Genomic DNA, 19577 nt, shown 5'->3' on the forward strand with positions numbered 1-19577 from the left:
CCAGGGGTGGATAATTTTCCAAAAAGTGCAAGTGCTTTATTCCTCTTACAGTAACATTTAATATAATGGTAAGACCAAAACTTTTCAACACAAAACCTGTACAAATCCTGTACTCTTTTGGCTGCTCGCCATAGTGGACTTGGCATAGGTTTTATGCCGGATCCGGTTCCTGAAGCAATTGAATCATAACGTTTATAACTTGACCAGCACTAAGAAGGCCTTGCTACCAGGGACTGGGTTTGAGCATTGCCTGGGAATTGAACCCAGGCCGACGAGAAGCCTATCACCAAGGAACCTCTTCTTCTTCTTCTTCTTTGTCTTTTGGCTCTCCCCTTTCAGGGGTCACTTTCAGCGAATTATCTGTTTCCATCTAACCCTATCCTCTGCATCCTCTTCTCTCACACCAACTAACTTCATGTCCTCTCTCACTGCATCCATAAAGCTCCACTTTGGTCTTCCTCTAGACCTCCTTCCTGGCAGCTTTAACCTCAGCAAACCTTTACTGATATATTTACAATCTCTCCTCTGAACATGTCCAAACCACCTCAATCTGGCCTCCAAAACATCTAACATGGGTTGTCCCTCTGATGGACTCATTCTAGATCCTATCAATCCTTGTCAGTCCCAAAGAGAACCTCAACATCTTCAGCTCTGCTACTTCCAACTCTGCCTCCTGTCTATGAACATCTATGAACACCAACCTGCCTGCACACGCCTCTTCACCTCCATTCCACACTCTCCATTGTTCTGGACTGTTGACCCTACAGTAAGTACTTAAAGTCCTGCACCTTCTTACCGATGCTCGGTTTCATTGCAGAGGAAGTGTTTATGACTTCCTGAACCAACCCTGAAGTTGAAGACGAGCTTCTTCATTTTGCCTCAAGTGCACCGACAAACACTTCACGCAAACACTCTAATGATGTTTAACCAGAAACGAAAGCACGGCGTCACCGATTAACCTCCTGTTCTCATCCTCATCCATTTAATTAATTACTGACATCAGCACATTCCGTCTTCGTTTAATGTGCGTGATCAGCTCGAGCGGAACAAATCAGAGAACGCGACATGCCGAGCTGACGTTATTTATGCATCTGTTCAGCAGCATTACGTCACCTGTTGCGAAAGAAACCGTTTTGGTTCAGAGTGGAAGGAGGGAAAAAAGTTGTGTTTTGGATGTCTCTCTCTCTCTCTCTCTCTTTTTCTGTCTCTCATTCTGTCTCTCTATTTCTGTTAGATGTGGGTGAATAATTGTATGCTAACGAGCAGAGTCAGACTTAGACAGAAAGCGACGCAAAAAAAAAGTAAGTGCAGAGAGGGAAAGGGAAGGACACATTTGTACACTAGCTCGGGCCCACGTCTCTAACGGTAACCATGGAAATAATTACAGAGCAGACGCAAGAGAGAAAGAGAGAGGAAGAGTCGAAGAGGAGGAGTGAGAGAATGAGAAGCTGGAGCGGAGTGACTGGAGGAAGCAAAATTGCTCTTAATGTGCTTCTGGATGTTAGAGGTTTATATATATATATATATATATATATTTTTTTTTTTAAGTAGACCCTTGCCTTATGGACACCGCTTTGTAACGCTTTTAGTGTTATAGAAATAATATATTTTTAAATACCCAGTAAATCTTTTAGTAAAATTATTCGTCGTAAATAATAAGATACCCATCATATCCTCGTAGTTTCTGTGGGTAGCGTCCTCAGTCTCCTAGAGTACGTCACCTCTTTGGAAACATATTGGAATTAGCTCCGTCTACATGGTGACCCTTCTGTGCAAAATGCTTGAGTAGTTTTAGCGGATCTTCTCAGCACCAAACCCTCAAGCTCTGTCTACATCACGTCTGTGCCCTCCTTAATTTGGGGCTTGTATGGAGACCTGGACAGGTTCAAGGACAGATGCAGGGGCAGGGGCAGGAACACATGGATATTACTCTCGGTCCTAGAGAGCTCAGGATTTTGGATTACGTTATATCACGTTATAGCACAGAAATATTTTGATTTCAAGTTAAAGAAATCAAGGAAAACCTAAAGCAAGGAATTTTTGCCCATGGTTTTAAAATGAAACATAAATAAATACATTAATAAATAAAAAATTTAAGATGTTCAATGTTCAAAAAATGAAATATTGATTGCTCATTACAATAATTATTAAATAAAGGTACAAAAGGACACGCAAGGATTGATTTCCTTATTTGATCATGTGGACACTTGGTATTTTCTTTCATATGCTTTTGCAAAAAAAAAAAAAAAAGGGAAATGTAAATGAGCTCTTCCTGAGCCACGCCCCTCCAGAGAACAGCAGAGCTGAGCAACAACCCGGGGGCGGGGATTTTCTTATATGAGGTCATATTAGGTGAATACAAAAATGGAAAAGGGGACAAAGAGAATGTTCACTCCAATTTTTGGTTTGTACTGTACACACACACACTGAAGATGCGTCTAAACGTCTTAACATGACTAAAGAAGCTGCATTTTGTGTCATAAGTGACCTTTTAATATTAAAGTACCCCTGCTGAACAGTAACAAGTAATTATTTATTATAAGTACACAAAGAAACGATCTCGTACACGTTCAGACGAGAGCCGGATATCGCGCACATTTATGAAGAGGAAATCTGATCCGAGGAGAACGTGGAACGTCCTGTGGCGTGAGCGTGCTCGTTTCTTCCCCGCGGGCGTTTCAGCATCTGTCCGATCTGTGGACGTGGCTTTGCAGTTGTCATGGCGACTCGAGGTCCCTCAAACACGAGTGCTTCGGTTAGCACCCCATCAAATCCAACCCATCAAAGATAGAAGGCGTTTCATTAAAGGCACTTGTTTTTATCAGGGAGTTTGTTTGATTGCTTCAAAAAGGAGGGGCTTTGTGTGTGTGTGTGTGTGTGTGTGTGTGTGTGTGTGTGTGTGTTAGCCAAGCTGTGTGCGGAGCAAAATGGATGGGAAAGCACTGGGTTGTTGGTGTGTGTGTTTGTGTGTGTGTGTGTGTGTGTGATTGTGTTGTTACTCGCATTCCTCCCACACATAACCTGCCTCTGTGAACCTCTTCTTCTAATGCCTGTGAGCATTTTCACACACAGGAGAGTGTGTGTGTGTGTGTGTGTGTGTGTGTGTGAAATAGAAAGATCAAGAAGGAACAACAAGGGTTAAAATTTAATTGAATTGTATTGGATGAGAAAGGAAAAAGAGAGAGAACAGAAAGAGGGAGAGGACTAATAAAGATAGAACAATAAGAAGAATAAGTGAGAGGGACAGATAGAAAAAAAAGAAAAAAAGGAATACAAGGAGAGAGAGAGAAAGAGAGAGGCATAGAAAGAGACGGACAGACAAAGACAGAGATGGTGTGATGGAGAGGGAGAGACAAATAAAGGTAAGGGAGAGAGAAAAGAGAGAGATGACAGGAAAAGAGTAAAAGAACAAGTGAGATAATTAAAGACATCAAATGAGAAGATAGAGAGAGACAAACAGACAAAAGAAAGAGAAATACAGAGACAGAGGCATGGAAAGAGATAAATGTAAGGGAGATCAACAAAAAGAGTGAAAAAGAGATACAGAGAGTGAATGACAGCAAAAGACAGAAAGAACAATTAGATAATGAGAAACATTAAGAAAGACAGAGAGAGAGAGAGACAAAAAAAAAGAGAGAGAAAGAGATAAATGTAAGAGAGAGTGAAACAGGAGCGATACAGAGTCAGATGACAGGAAAAGAGAGGAAGAACGAGGGAGATAATGAGACAACAGAGAGACAGGGATGGATAGAGGGACGGAGAAAGAGGCAGATGAATGTACGGGAATGAGAGAGGAAGAAAGATAGAGGCAGATTGATGGAAAGAGAGACATAGATGAATGTAAGAGAGGGAGAGAGAAAGAGAGAGTCACCTCAGGCTTCATCTCAAGTCCCCTCCATCCCTCCATCCCATCTCCCCACCCACCCATCAACCCACCCACCCACTGCCCCTCTCTCTCCCTCTCGCTTTCTCTCCCTCTCTCTCTTTCATACCGCATCCGAGAGGGAAGGCGACTTTCCGTGCATACCTGAACAATCCGAGCGCTAGCACGCAGCTGGGAAGCGCTCGCTGACGTTTGTTATTCCGTGCCGTGTGCGAAGGTGCGAAGGAGCCGCAGCCTCACGCTCTCTCGCAGCCACAGTCTCGTGAGAAAGGGAAGCTCTCTCTCTCTCCTTCTCCCTCCTTCCCTCTTTTTCTCTCTCTCTCTGTCTCTCTCTCTTTCTCGACACCAGATCTGGAACGACTTTGGGTTTCTTCGCTCATCCGCTTCTGCGTTACTCTTCTCATTTCGTACGGGAGAGTCGTGAGAATCAGAGCGACGTCCTGCGCTGCGCCGGCCTCAGAGCGCTTTGGGGATTATTTTTCCTCCCTTTTCTCATTCCATGGAGCAGCCAGCGATCGGAGCCTCGCTGCCTCGCTGCCTCGTCTTCTCCCTGACTGACATCCACTCAGAGGCGTGCGCACCTCGGCTCAAGTTCTAACGCTGCCTTCACGTGCTTCATCTCGAAACTATCCTTTTCATTCACCTACACCGCTGATAACGTTAATAATGCCGTGCTTGTAGCAGAGCAAGTATTCTCTCGCAATAATGAACCTGTAAAGGCTAATAGTGGATTGGTACAAGTTTACATCCTCTTGATCTCTGAGAGAGTGACATGGCGAAAGTCGTAGAAGTTCGTTTAGTCATCGAATAACCCACACAGCGTACACTCTTAGTCGCATTCCAACACTCCTGAGAAACACGCCGGCAATCTGTCTTAACCGCTTTTGTTGCTGTGCCTTTACTTTACAATATTCGAATATTCGTGTAAACTATAAGTTCGTAAAACTGCTAATCTTAGTCAACCTACAATAACTCACAATGACTTAGTCACCATATTTCCTGGTTGCCTAGCAACAATATTCTTAAATTTAAAGCATTGTATTCAGTTTGACGCACTAATTGTAATCACGTCTCGAGGATACTCGAGCTCGACCCGCGTGAAGGTGGTGTTAGCTCAATGCTAACCTGCTTCACAGACTTACTGTAGAAGTTTTTTTGGCTACTTACTTGGATACATTACCAAAAAAATCCCTTAGGAAACTTTTTTGGATGTTTTTTTGGACAAACCTGAACATTAGCCATGAGAGAATCTGCCCTGGAGTCGGTCAGGAGGGATGCGGCGCGGCTCGAGGACTCGTGGAGAGCATGCACGCGGGAAAGCAGGGCGGGGTCGAGCACGAAAAAAACTCAAGACGGAATACGGAGGACTGAGGCACACTTTCGTTAAAATCCACAAAGTTCAACGTTCGGGAACAATTTGGAATAACTATCATAAATATTATTATTTTTATTTGTATTTACTTATTTTGTTTTTACTGTAACGTTATTTACTATAATGGTAATGTCAAATGCTTAAGTCGTTAGCATAAGCTTCAACTCTTATGTAGTTTCAGATATGCTAATGTTCTTAGCATACCTGTACATTCATGTGTAGTTAGCATACAGACTCTTACACTTTTATGTTGTTAGCATACTCTTGTGTTTGGACGTAGTTGACGTACTCTAATACTCCTATGTAGTTAGTGTTTTTTACATTCTTATATACTTAGCATCGCTTACACATTTTAGTAGTTGGCAAAAACACTTAAGCACTTAGCATACTTTTACAATCTTACCTTTTTAATTAGCTAGCATTCTTTTACGCGCTTACGCATTTACCATACTCTTGCATTCTAAAGTAGCTAGCATACACACTTAAGTAGTTAGCGTAGTCTTACATAGTTAGAATTCTTTTATACTCTTACGTAAGTTACGTAAGTGCGTAGTCTTAAACACTTACGTGGCTAGCATTCTTTTACACTCTTACGTGGTTAGCATTATCTTACATTTTTAAGTAGTCAGCATACTCTTACCCTCTTATGTAGTTAGCATATTCCTACACTCTTATTTAGTTAGCATACTCTTACCTAGTAAGCATACTCTTACACTCGTATGTAGTTAGCATACTCTTACACTCTTACTTGGTATACTTTTACACTCTTGTGTAGTTAGCATTTACACTGTTGTGTAGTTAGCATACTTTTACACTCTTATGTAGTTAGCGTACTCTTACACTCTTATGTAGTTTGCATACTTTTAAAATATTTACCACACATAGCCTAACCCTACATACTCTGCGTGTAGAATAAGCTTTAGCCTTACCAGATATGTAAAGCTTATCTATTAATCAAATAAACGCACATTAAAACCACAAGTTCAGCTTCATAGAGAAGTATAGCAGCTTTGTTTTCAAAGACCTGGACTTTGCGACTAGCTAGTTGAGAAGTTAGCATTAGCACATGAGCACATGGCTAGAGAGCTAGAGAGTGGAGGTACAGTAGCACAATGACACCTGTTTAACAGGCAAAAACGTCTGTTTTGTTAAGCATTTAGTCTGTTTCATAGGTATGACTTTGTAATTCACTGCACAGAACTAGACACACACACACACACACACACACACTGATCCCAGCCGAACATGATGAGCAGATCCACTGGAGCGTTAAGCAAACTGAAGGCACAGGACTGGAATAAAAACTCAACCGGTGATAGAGTTCAAGACGTCAAGAAAGCTGGAGTAAAGACTCACAGCAGTGCTTCGCTGCACGTAGCTACCTTTCTGTCCGGCGCGCAGGATCCGAGGTCAACCGGAAGAGTCGTTTGCAAGGATTGAGGAATTATAATTACGCCAGCAACATTTCTGCTGTAGGTAGGAATCAGACGTTTTTCATCATGATGAACTTGAAATAAAGCTTGGTCTGAAAGCTAGTGGAGTCTTGAATGCTAGTCCAAGGACATCCCAGTGGGAATTTGTTAGGGTTGTCAAAATGTTGTGTTGACGTTAATTTGACAGTGTTTCGGACATTGGGATGACGCCAGTTGTGCTTTTTTGTTGTTGAAACAACGTTGACTACATGATGATGGGATAACATTGAATGCCAATAGTCCAATGCCATACCCACTGAGCTATCACTGACTACCGGTACAGTACAACAGCACCACGCCATACGAATTTAATCTGCTCAGGAGGCGAGTTCTTAATGTGAAATTATGAAACTCATTTTTCCCCGGGTAATAATGTAAATATTCCAGACACCCAGAATATTACCAATAATACAATATACAATTTCCAACACTATAATGATACTTTTGCATATAAAAACTAACTAAACTGAAAGTCAATCCTTTTTCTTCTTGCTGCCATCCTTGCCTAACATTCTTAAAAGCCATGTTGCTACAGTATGTCTTCACTAAATCTTGGGCAAAATGGCAAAATAAATGTTTTTTGAAATCTTGGGCAAAATAAAAGTTTTGATCAGCTCGCGGGCGTACGCACAGCTTAGCTAGCCTTAGGTCTGGCTTGGTCGTTCACTTTTTATGCAGTAGCAAATTTCTTGAATAATTTCAGTTTTTAAGGCAAAAGTTGTTAAGGCAGGGTGTTTGTATGCCTTGGTACCACTTTACTTTTACCAAACCGATGGCCTGAGCAGGGCTTGAACTCCAGTGCATGCTTACCACTGGAACCACTAGGGGGCATTCTGCTGATGCTAGCAAATGCACTTACATAACAATGAACACCATATTACATTACATATTAGAGTAATACGCAAGGTAATAAACACACCACACTGTAATATTTTTGTAAGAAAATGAAACGTAACAGACAGGAAGCAATACAACACTAAGAGATGTTTGACACGAGATAGACACACTGCGTGTGGGAAGCTGTTGTGTCTGTCCCAATGTTCGATCAGAATTCTAAATCCTGTTCGAAACTTAGGGGACGTAGCAGGACGTTGTGCGAATGCATGTTAATCTGCATAAATGCATGCATGTGCAACATTGTGCTTGGGTTGTTCATTCAATGTTATCTCAACATCACTTCATCAAAGTCGTTATATAACTCTTAACAAAAACAGTGTCGTTGCAACTAACTACCATAACTACGAGTCAAAAATAATTCGCACAGGTTGTGTTAAAACTTCTGTCGATCTTATCACCGCTTTCTGTTTAAGACTACTGTCCTCCCAGCCACTGCTGCCCAGGTGTGAACCATTTACATCAGTTGACCTGTAACTGCGGTGCGGGCAAAAATGGTTTCCCCACTTGTGATTAGCTTGAAAGAAAAGCAGCGTACAGTGATCGTGAGGGTGTAACTGGTGCCGAAGCCTTTGTGCGCCATATGGAGAAAGTGGTTTCTCACAAAGGAAGTGTGTGTAAAGGGATAGAGAAGTTCAAGGAAGGTTGCACAAGTGCTAGCCATCAAGAAGGAGCCGGATGCCCGTCCATGGGTGAAGACATCTCGCATCCTCTCTATAGTCCTGATCTCGATCCCATCAGACTTACATCTTTGGTTCCCTGAAATGAGGATTTACTTCTAATGAAGAAGTGAAGATAGCGGTGCATATGTAGCTTGCATCAAAGCCCAAAACTTTTTTCCTTGATTTTCTCCCTAATTTAGTCATGGCCAATTCCTCCCCGTCACTAGGGGGCTCTCACATTAAGGCTATTACTACCGTTTAGTCGGGAGGGCCGAAGACTATCACGCGTTGCCTCCGAACCACGTGACGTCAGCCGACCGCATCTTTTCGAACTGCTCGCTAACGCACCGTTGGGCGGGGAGTAACACACTCGGAGGAAAGCGATATCCGCTCCTTCCGCGTGCGCCAGCTCACAGATGCCCCTGATTGGCTGTAGAGTCGGGATTAATGTGGGAGCACGAAGTACCTCCGGCTCCGAGATGTTACAGCATCACCCGGGAATCGTACCAGCGATCTCCGGACGATAGGGCGAGCACTTTACCATTGTGCACTTTACCAAGCAAGGAGATTATGCTAAAAAATGATGCATTTAGCTTTTTCTAAAAGTCAATCCAAATGAATTCAACAGCCAGAGTGCGAATAATTTTTGACTCACCTTCACATATCGCAACACTCTATGAACATTAGGCTTCCTGCTGGGATGTTGCTTAAGTACTGGCGTAAAGTTTTAGCCTGAGTGCCGTGTAACTGTAAGTTTCCTGCCACCTCCAGGACACTGAACTTGTAAATTGTTTGTAGATTGCTGTGGTGTAAAGGGAATAGAACACTTCGGGATGTGCAGTTATAGAAAAACAATCAATTTCAGGATGGTAAGAGTAACTCCGCTTTGTTAATTATTTTCTCATAACAGAACCACACAGAATGTTTTACTCCTTACTGACATACAGTATAAAGATAACGCTGTGTGTGATGTACAAGGGTCGTTCGAGTCAAACCGGGACTTTTGTTTATTCACAGTTCACTGAGAGTAAAAACTAAACACTTTATTTCTCTATACAATCCCCAGCTACACTCAGGCACTTATCTAGTGCTTGGACACCATTTAGGTAGAACGTTTTCTCAGTACGCGAGAGCCATAAGTGTCTGAAACGCCGGCCTCCCAGGAACTCCTTTAATGGCACAAATATGTGGAAATGGCTTGGAGCGAGGTCAGGACCGCAGTAGGAGTAGTCGTACTAGAGCCGAGTTCCTGTATTGTGCAAAATGTGTTGTTGAGCGTTTGAGTGTACGGCTCCCAAAGACAAGTGCGTCTCTTTATTCGGCAAGTTGGTGACAAGTTATCCGACGATTTTCAACGTTGAAATTTTTTACCTTCAGATATTTTTTCTGCAGATAAGAGTCTCATCAGCACACTGCGCTCGAAGCCTTCCGTCAATTGTCAGTCACTTACTGTATACGCCTTCACTGAGCTGAAATTTCATCATAAATCCTGGTTTGACTCGAACGCCCCTCTTAGACAATGTGTGTAGCTAGCTTTGCTATTTGTTGCATGTGTGTGTATCAGCGCTTAGATAATAGAAAAAAAAAAAAAAAGCCCATCTGAATGGAGGAGTGATAAGCTGCAGGATTATAAAGAATATTTCAGGATTTTCCTGATGTTACTAAAAGTGGATTTATACAAAACATGAATTTTCCAGATTATCCTAATTCCACCACACACACACACACACACACAGCGTGTAATAAATATAATAGCAAACCTACAACACTCCATCTTCCTCTTCTGTTTCTCTCTCCCTTTTTCTCTGTGTGTGTGTGTGTGTGTGTGTAAAGGAGTAAGCTGGGAGCCGTTACCACCCACACACTTCAGCTTCAGCTTGCAGCATGATAGCAGATTTACATTGAGAATGAAAAAGTGTGCACACACACACTCACACTCACACACTCCCACCCACTCCTCTCCCTGCTTCAACACATGCACACACTCTCACTCTTCTTCTGTACAAGAGCACTCCGGTGTGCAGCATCAAACGCACACACACACACACACACACACACTGCTATCAAGTGCTTTATGGTTCCTGGAACAGTGTTCCTGTGGTTATCTCGTTACGTTGTTTACACCAGTGTAATGGATACACGAGGCGCGTGGCGTGGCGTATTCGATAACGATCGTGATCACGCCGAGCACGCGAGCGTTCCCAGATAACGCCTGAGCTCTAACGCTGCCGTCACCAGTTAGGGATAGATTTCAACACTTCTTCATTCCGTTCTGTCTGTCTCCGTAAGTCAGATGTGAGGTGCCGGGGAAAAACATTGCCATGGCAACCCAGTAACGAGGCTGGATTTGGATGTGTATCAGGAGGGAGTCGAGTGAGAAATTGGAATAAATAGATCCGCCGGGTGCTTTTTATTATATTTCTGTGATTTTATTTATTTATTTGTTCCTTTTTTGCATAAACTTTTTTTTTTTTTTAAGACAACGAGTGAAATGATTAAACAGAGTGATTTCTTTCTATTATCGTGTGCAGTCGAGTCATGAGCTTGACACGACTTACTGACAGAAAGGAGCACAGGATGGACACAGCGCTATGTGTGTTTGTGTGTGTGTTCGAGAGAGAGAGAGAGAGAGAGAGAGAGACTTTTTACCATTCATTTTTTACCATTTTTTTACCATTCATGACATGTCCACCTCTATAACATTGTATAAATAATACATATTTTGAGGTTTAACATGAGTAAAAAGTTTAACACATAGGACTGAGAGAGCCTGAGAGAGATACTGAAAAAGAGACTGAGAGAGAGAGAGAGAGAGAGAGAGACTGATAGTAAGAGGCTGAGAGTGAGAGAGACTAAGCGACAGACTGAGGAAGAGAGGGACTGAGAAAGAGACGCAGAAAGAGGCTGAGATGGAGAGGAGACTAAAAGAGTGAGTCTGAAAAAAAGAGGCTAAGAGTGAGAGAGACTGAGACAGTGAGACTGAGAGTGATAGAGACTGAGAGAGACTGAGAGTGACAAGAGTGAGTCTAAGTGAGAGATACTGCGAGTGAGACTGAGAGTGAGACTAAGAGTGATGGGGACTAAGAGAGATACTAAGAGTGAGACTGAGTGAGAGAGACTGAGAGAGTGAGTCTGAAGAAAAGAGACTGATAGAGAAAGGCTAAGAGTGAAAGAGACTGAGAGTGAGACTGGAAGTGAGACTTAGAGTGAGAGAGACTGAGACAGTGAGACTGAGATAGAGACTGAGAGAGAGACTTAGTGAGAGACTGAGAGTGATGAGAGTGAGTCTAAGTGAGAGAGACTGGGAGTGAGACTAAGAGTGAGAGAGTCTAAGAGTGATGGGGACTAAGAGAAATACTGAGAGTGAGACTGAGTGAGAGACTGAGAGTGGGAGAGACTGGAAGTGAGACTGGAAGTGAGACTGAAAGTGAGACTGAGAGTGAGACTGAAAGTGAGACTGAAAATGGGAGAGACTGGAAGTGAGACTGGAAGTGAGACTGAGAGTGAGAGAGACTGGGAGTCAGACTGAGAGAGTAAGTCTGAAGGAAAGAGACTGATATAGAGAGGCTAAAAGAGAGAGAGAGAGGGAGAGAGAGATTAGCCAAATCATGTGTATGAGATAACATCAGCAACAAAATTATTAAATCTAGTGATAATAAGATACAATAATCTTCATCACACAGTTTATGGTTTACATGGTTGTAGACACCGACTGTTTCACTAAGACCTGAGGTCTGATCACACCAGTTCTGCTCTCTGACAAATTCCATCACTCGTCTACAGTCTACACACACACACACACACACACACACACACACACATACACATAAACACCAACGTCAAAGCCAAAAAAGACAAAATCTTCACCTGCTTTGTGGACTTAGAGAAGGTGTTTAACTCGGTCTGGCCTGAAGGATTAATGTTTAAACTTCTTTAGTCAGTGTACCAGGGAAGTGTGTGTGTGTGTGTGTGTGTGTGTGTGTGTGTGTGTGTGGTGAGACAGGGTGCTGTCTGAGTCTGACTGTGTTTAACATCTTTATTAACGACCTGGCTTGGATGCTGGAGAACTCCACAGCCCAGGGTCTCACCCTCCATCACACAGAGGTCACTCTCCTGCTCTATGCTGCTCCTGCTGTCTCTCACACACTTAAACACGACCAAACACCAACAAATCCAGACTGAATACATTCCAATAGAATGTAAAGCACACATACTCGACACTAAACCGAGAAATCCAATGATCTGAATATCTGAATGAGAGACTAATTTCGGACTAATCACAGAGCGAGGGATTACAGTTTAGAAGCTGAGAAAGGATGACACACCAAAATGCATCAAACCCCCAGAACGGGGGGTCACTGCGTACACACTGTGAGCCACAGGAAGTAAAAACAGAGACACACTGCAGTCTGGTCTGTCTGAAACACCACCAGATTGGACGGGAATAATTCTGTACATTCAGAAAGGGAGGACGCCAAACTTCTCGTCTCTGATCACTGAGCAGAAGCTCAGCTGTGTTTTGGTGGAGTGTGATTGAAGCGCTCGACTGCAGCTGCGTTCATGTCCACTCTTATCATATAAGAAACACTAATCTAATCACACATCTAATCTGAAATTTTATTGCTATGTAATTCATAGCAATTAATCAAGACTGCATCTTTATACAATTTACCTGTTCATGCCTATTCATGTTTGTCTCTTATTACTATAAAAAAAAAAACATAATAATACAGGTCGTCCCCGAGTTATGACATTGGAGTTTCCACAGATCGGATGAACGGACCGCAGTTCTACAAACACTCATAGATGCAAACAAATTGCGAAAGTTGCTCACATCTATTATACAAAAAATAGACACCGCAGTGCACCAGATACCAATATGTACAATTATATACAATATTTTCAGGTTGTAAGTGAATGTTTAAAAAGTCTAAAGTCCGGTATATTATATGTGTGCGTGTGTTGGGGGGTGCCAAAGAAATGAGTCGGCCGCACCAGTTTCAATGAATCAGTCCAGGAGCACGATGATAGTCCTGATTACAAAATCCTTAACAAAACAGAGTTCACAGTCCAATACAGTGGAAAACAGCTCAGAGACAAAACAGAGTCTGGGATTCCCCTCGCGACTTAAAGGCGCAAAGACAACACTGTGAGATTCATTTCCTTAGGCGCGGTTATGGGGAAAGGGGGCAGAGATTGAGTCAAGTGGATTGGTATGCTTTATATTATATATATTTGTGTCAAAGGCGTATAAGATTAAGTTTGTCTGACTTAAGAACAAATCCGACTTATGAACATGCGTTAGTTGGGGACTCACTGTAAAAAAAATTTTTTTTAAATCATTATTGTAGACAGAGACAGAGGGAGACTGTGTGTGAGAGAAAGAGTAAGAGAAACACTTCAGACTGATAATAAAAAACTGAGAGAAATGAAGACCAAGAGAGACACTTGAAAAAAGAGAGAGGGGAATTGATATGAGGAGCCTGAGACATATAGAAACTATGGGAGAGAGAGAGAATAAGGGAGAAAAAGAAAGGGCCTGAGATTGAAAGAGAGACTGCGAGAGAGCCTTAATGAGAGAGAGACTGATAGAGAGAGACAGAGAGACAAAAAGAGACCAAGATTGAAAGAGAGACTGAATGAGAGAGAGAGAGAGAGAGAGAGAGAGAAAGATATAGATTATAGACTGATAGACTGAAGGACAGCGAGACAGAGAGATATGTATCTAACTATGTAAATTAGTGCTCCTGGTAGGTGATTACAATTATCTACTTTGTGAGCGACTCCCACCGCTCATTGTCTCCGATAAATCACGCATTTCCCAGTGGCCCGAGCGCTTCTTACGGGATATTTTCTCTAAACACTAATCAAATTCACTGTTTCCGTGAGTGCTCGCGATTAACAACAACAGAATGAGCCGTTATTTATTTTATTTAATTATTTTTTTTGGTAATAGTGGGTTAAGTGGCTCGAGTCGTTGACAACAAAGACAACGTTTAGATGAAGAATCCTGCAGCCTCGGCACTAGAGAACAAGAACAAAACACTCACGCTGATGTTCGTACCTAATCTGGTTTAATGTAATAATTTGTTTAAGGGTTTGTTCATCTGTGAATCAAAAACAGAGGAGTGAAAGAGGAAGGAAAGAAACGATTGTATTGTGCGCTGTACCGTACCGTATATACACCCGTACTCGTCTGTCACGGTGCGAGCGATAGAGCAGGAACGAGTTCACGGCGAAGTGTGTTCCTAAGATTGGATTGTTTAAGAAAGAGCCACACTTTTTATTCATTTATAGTAACATTGAATGTGGTGGAACACACCTGATATACAGGTTCCTCCCTGCTCTTAAACTGGAGACTCCTTCCGTAAAATACACACGATTTTAGTATCTCCAAAATACTTGATGTAAACTAACCATGCCACTAATGTTTAGAGATTCTACAATACAGTAGTTGGCCTGTTTACACAGGCACTGATCTGATATGATGTACGTTTACACGCCCAAAGTGTTTAATCAGATTATAACTTTTTTTTAAATGCGCAGAAACAGTTATAATGCAGAGTTTAATCGGCTGTAAATATAACAGAAGAAGCAAAGCTTAGGTCCGGCGTCCTGTCCTTTCCAATTAAACCCACCTTCTGTGGAATTATTGGTTACCATAATTCAGTCTCAGCTCTGATTGGTTAGTCGCTTTACTGTGTGTGAAATGTGAGCCAATCAGGGCTCCTCTCTCAGCCAGACCCCCAGTTAACCAACGTCTGATGTAAAGACTCGTACGCATAAGGTTAACTGATTAGGAAACTCGTCACATGACCGAATGTTACCCCAGAAATTCAGAAATGCGCTGAGAGAATATATTTACTCCAGTAAGACAGGAACAATCAGAAGTGCTAAATTTACATGTCTAATACAGTAAATGTGTTTTTTTAAGTTTACACCCCCTCGTTCCCATCGTGCTGGTCCTGATTTTTATTCCTATCAGGCTTTTATTCTGTTTATTAGAATATTAAGCTCAGTGTAAATGCACCATCTGCTCATGTGCGTTTTTTTGCAAAACACGATTAATCCTTTCATTATTAGCTTTATTACTAGATTTAATGCATACATGGTCATAGTGTAAGTCCCCGTGAACGAGCTGTTACTATAGAAACAAATGCAAGCAGTTGTTGGATTTCACTTTATGACCCTAGTCTAAAAAAAAAAAAAAAAATTCCAGTGAAATTAACATGGAGAGCTGTAATTGCGTATTACTTCTCTGTCGATGGGAAATCTATAGAGGTTAACAGCAAGTCGTTTAACATCCCGTGGATTCAGATTAGAGCTTCATTCAGGGCATAAAGTGTTGTTGCCTACGTTGTGTGGGCCGAGCGCAGAAGCGTAAAGGCCACCTAGAGCTTTGTCCTGATTCATGCGTGTCTTTTCCACCTGCTCCGCTAGTCGAAGGACCTCGGGCTCTCCGCTCTGTTCCCAAAAACGACCGCTGCTTTAGTTCTGGCCAGAATATTCTACAAGTTTATCTTATAGCAGCATCCACCTCCGCTCAACCTCCTCTATAAAAAAAAAACAATAATGAAACTATTGTTCTATGCTGAAGCTATTAGATGCTAATATTAGCCGGCATCCTCCTCTCCAGGGACTAACTTTATTGTGGTGCTTAAATCCTCGGACCGTTGGGTCGTTGAGTGTTATAAAAGCGGACTGCTTAATTAAAGTCAAATTAGAAAGACTGCATGCGAGCTTTAATCCTAGGTATGGAAAAAATGCATAGTGTTCAGTAATTTTAGCCCATTTCCACTTAATTTAGTTTCTTTCTCTCTCTCTCTCTCTCGTTCTTAAAGCGGGATGGTTAAAGGTGTAAATCTGAGATGTGCTTCCTTTGAGAAACTGAAAGACAAGACTTGAGGTTTGAATGCTAGGATGAATGAAATATCTTATCCTCTTGATGAAATACCTTCAGGTCTTACTGTTTTAACAGTGTATATTTCAGGATTAGTCTCAAAATAAATACGCCAGACGTCTAGCGTGGTATGGCTGATGACCAAGCACAGATTTTATTTTTACCATAGTTCTTTATGTAAAACTATTTAAGGTTGTAGAATCTATCTATCTATCTATTTTTTAAAGGACGTTCCACTCCACCGACAATCTTTATGTTGCTCTGAAACCCTCTGTAGGTATGTGACTGTCCTTGCAGATTTGTTTAGAGCCACTCAAATAGCTGCTTTCAAGATCCTGAAGCTTGTGGCCAGAAGAGAACTCGCTCATTTCAGATGCGCATTGGCGTGGCGTAGCTCCAGACGCACGTGTTCCATGTAGTGAAAAGGAAGTTGTGTTGTGCAGTTGTTGTTGGAAATGGGTCTCTCGATGGAGAAAAAAGTATTCATAGTTAAGTATTATTTCCGCTCATACGGAAGCGGCCGTTAAGTTGGGGACCAAGTTTAAATAAGTGGCAGAACAATTCCCTGCCATACCCATCCCATTCCCTCGATCTTACACCACCTGATGCCTACTTAGTGGGGAATGTTATAAGCGAGTGTGTTCAGCCACAAACTGTGCCTGCATTACGCGAGCATATACTGTAATCTCCTTTTGCAGGTGTCTTGGTTCCGGGAATCCGGATTGAGAATCTGCGTGAACGATATAAACACTGTCTCCATCAAGTGCACACAAACACTTCGAACACTTCCAGTACATTACGCATACCGTGGTAAATCAACACGCTAATAGTCTGTATGCTAGTTTATTTCAAAAGAAATAAACTCACAGCTGAAATAAACTCACAGATGACAACCAGGTAATATTGTTCGTCGATTAATTTCAGTACTCTATATTTTGTAGCATACTGTACCTTTGGCTGAAAAAAGAAAAAAAAAAACTTAATTAGAATACTTGGTATTCAAAGACTTGATATGCCTGACAACAAGCCTAAAAAGCTGGCATGAAGTTGGGTAGCACATCTTTTTGTTTTTTTTTGCAAAGTGCTACAAGTGCAATACTGTAAGTGGTAGCTGCGAAGAGATCATGCATGCTACTGGGTAGAAATCTAACCTTATCACTTTTTCTTTTTCACATTTGAAACGTTTTGTCTAGTTCTAACAGTAACCCGTCTGGTCTCTTGGTGTCTGTAATCGTTTTCTTCCGAGCGATAAAGGATCTGACGGCAACAGACCTCAGTTACGGCAGATCCGTTACAGAATCCCGTCAGCGTTTTATCAGAATCTTGTTCAGCATGACAAGAAATGATCGCGCAGATCTAAAACCGGCTTTGCCCATTTCTCACGAGGTCATTTATCCAGACTCCACTAGCAGAGACTTGTTCCTGTGAAGACGTCTGGCCAGAGTCGTCGTTATACTCGGGTTATTGCTCGCGTCGAGCTCTGAGCACACACACCAAGATAACGTCCGGTACCATAAACTCGCCCTCCGAGGTCGTCCATCAGATCGACACACAGTAAAACATCAGCAGAAACATTACAGACTTTAAACATGTGATGGCTCTTCCTCAGCTGTGATTTGGTTCTGTTTGATGGTGTATTTTCTTTTGAAACAGGAAGTGTTTGACTGGGTCATTTAGGATCTGCTACAATCTAAACAAGCCTCAGCAGGCTAGCTGCATTTGGAGAAACGTAAAGATTTTACAGTCCATAAAACTTTTTGCCTGTTCTTTCTGACGGAGAGCCCGTAAGGCAGATGTAACCATGACCTTGTATAGACTCCGCCCTTTGCAATTGGGAAGGAATTGAACAAGCCACGTCGTTCAATTCCATGTGTTTAGATTGGATTTGCACTCAGATCTGCATCTAAACCTAATGTGGGCGTCTGTTCTCTGAAACGGCATGACTGTGCACATCGATACGTCTTTGCTCACGTTATCTGGGTTAAAACACATCATATTTGTGAAATCACTCATTTCTTTTAACCAATGGATCTGATTTTAGCAAAAATATGTTTCCTCTGGATGACGGCAAGCGATTAGTCGACTGAATTTGTTGGAGTCCAGAAGAAGAAAGAAGAGGACGCCTCACATTAGCTGAAATGCAAAAATGAAAGAAAGTTATATTATACTAACTGTATAGTATTATTTTGTAGTGCTTATAATTAGTCCTGGAATTAAGGCCATGCACATGTATGTACACACAGTATTACTCAGTGTTTCCCCTAATTATAAATTTCTGTTTTCTGTTTTTGATAGACATATTAATTTTTCCTACCTTATGTCACGTAATGTGTAATCTGGTGTTAAATGAAGCGACCACCTGTTTGAGACTATAACATTAATAATAATAATGATATTTATAAACATATGTCATTATATCAGTTATATCAGATGCATCACACTGTTAGCTTATTTCATGACTAGAATTAATACACGTCACTGATGGTTAGTTTGCAGAAATAGTTAAAAGGTTAAAGCTCAAAATGAAGTAAATAAAGCAATGTACAGACAAAACCTCTCTTTTATTTATAAAGATAGATTACAGAGAGTAAAAAAATCTCTTAAACGATAGATATCTTTATGAAAATATACAAAATATAAATAATATTTATTTATTTATTTTTAATCTACAAAATTCTTATAGTTATTTGAAAATGTAAAAAACTATAAATGTTAATATTCATATAGATTTAAATCCTTACCCTCGCGTCTGCGTTTTTGAAATCCACAGATTGTCTTTAGGAGCGCTGGTGATGATGTCATGGATGATTTTTAGGCCAAACCAATGCTACTGTGAAAGACTAATGTCCAGGTAGCACCTTCAAGATTTTTGTTATGAATCACTACAGATTACTTCGAATCAATAAGCTCTGCGGTCATTAGCTACGGTGTCGCTCAGACCTGCTAAGGGAAAAAAGCCAGCGATAGCGCTTTACAAGGATTTACAGAGAGATCTGTAATAACAGACCAATTTATTGTAAAAGCTAATCACAGTACGGTGTGGGTACCAATAGATGCTGCTGTAATTGTGCTACGCTCTGTCGTGGGTACTGGATGAACCACCGTGGCGTCATCTGTAGGCAGACTCCGCCTAAACATTGGTTAATCCAATTGGGCAAATGGGCGTGGCCAATGTTGCCTGGCAGTTGGTTGAAATATGCCTACTTACATCAGATTCCACAATCTAGCTAGCTTAGCTTTAGTGTAGGTAAACTGCTAAGGTGTATAACAATAATAAATACAAAAATTTAAATTAAAATCCTAACATTACTCGGACATCAGTACCCAGCACGTTGTCCTGTCTCAACTCCTACTGTACAATTCCTGTGGTTAAGTTAAACTACAACAATTCCAG

At 41.5% G+C, this 19577-nt stretch overlaps 1 protein-coding gene across 7 annotated transcripts in view; it reads left to right on the top strand.

Moving 5' to 3' along the window:
• syngap1b (synaptic Ras GTPase activating protein 1b) overlaps window positions 1-19577 on the top strand; it is a 124312-nt gene that overhangs the window by 54496 nt on the left and 50239 nt on the right. The window contains exon 1 of one of the 7 annotated variants that reach the window (XM_053488088.1): window positions 6535-6731. The exons of the other annotated variants lie outside the window; for them this stretch is intronic. The gene's annotated coding sequence lies outside the window, so the exon portion shown is untranslated. Of the gene's footprint in view, window positions 1-6534; window positions 6732-19577 lie in introns of those variants that run through there. 7 annotated transcript variants of the gene reach the window in all.

The sequence above is a fragment of the Clarias gariepinus genome, chromosome 26 (genome assembly GCF_024256425.1).
Source record: "Clarias gariepinus isolate MV-2021 ecotype Netherlands chromosome 26, CGAR_prim_01v2, whole genome shotgun sequence".
NCBI lineage: Eukaryota > Metazoa > Chordata > Actinopteri > Siluriformes > Clariidae > Clarias > Clarias gariepinus.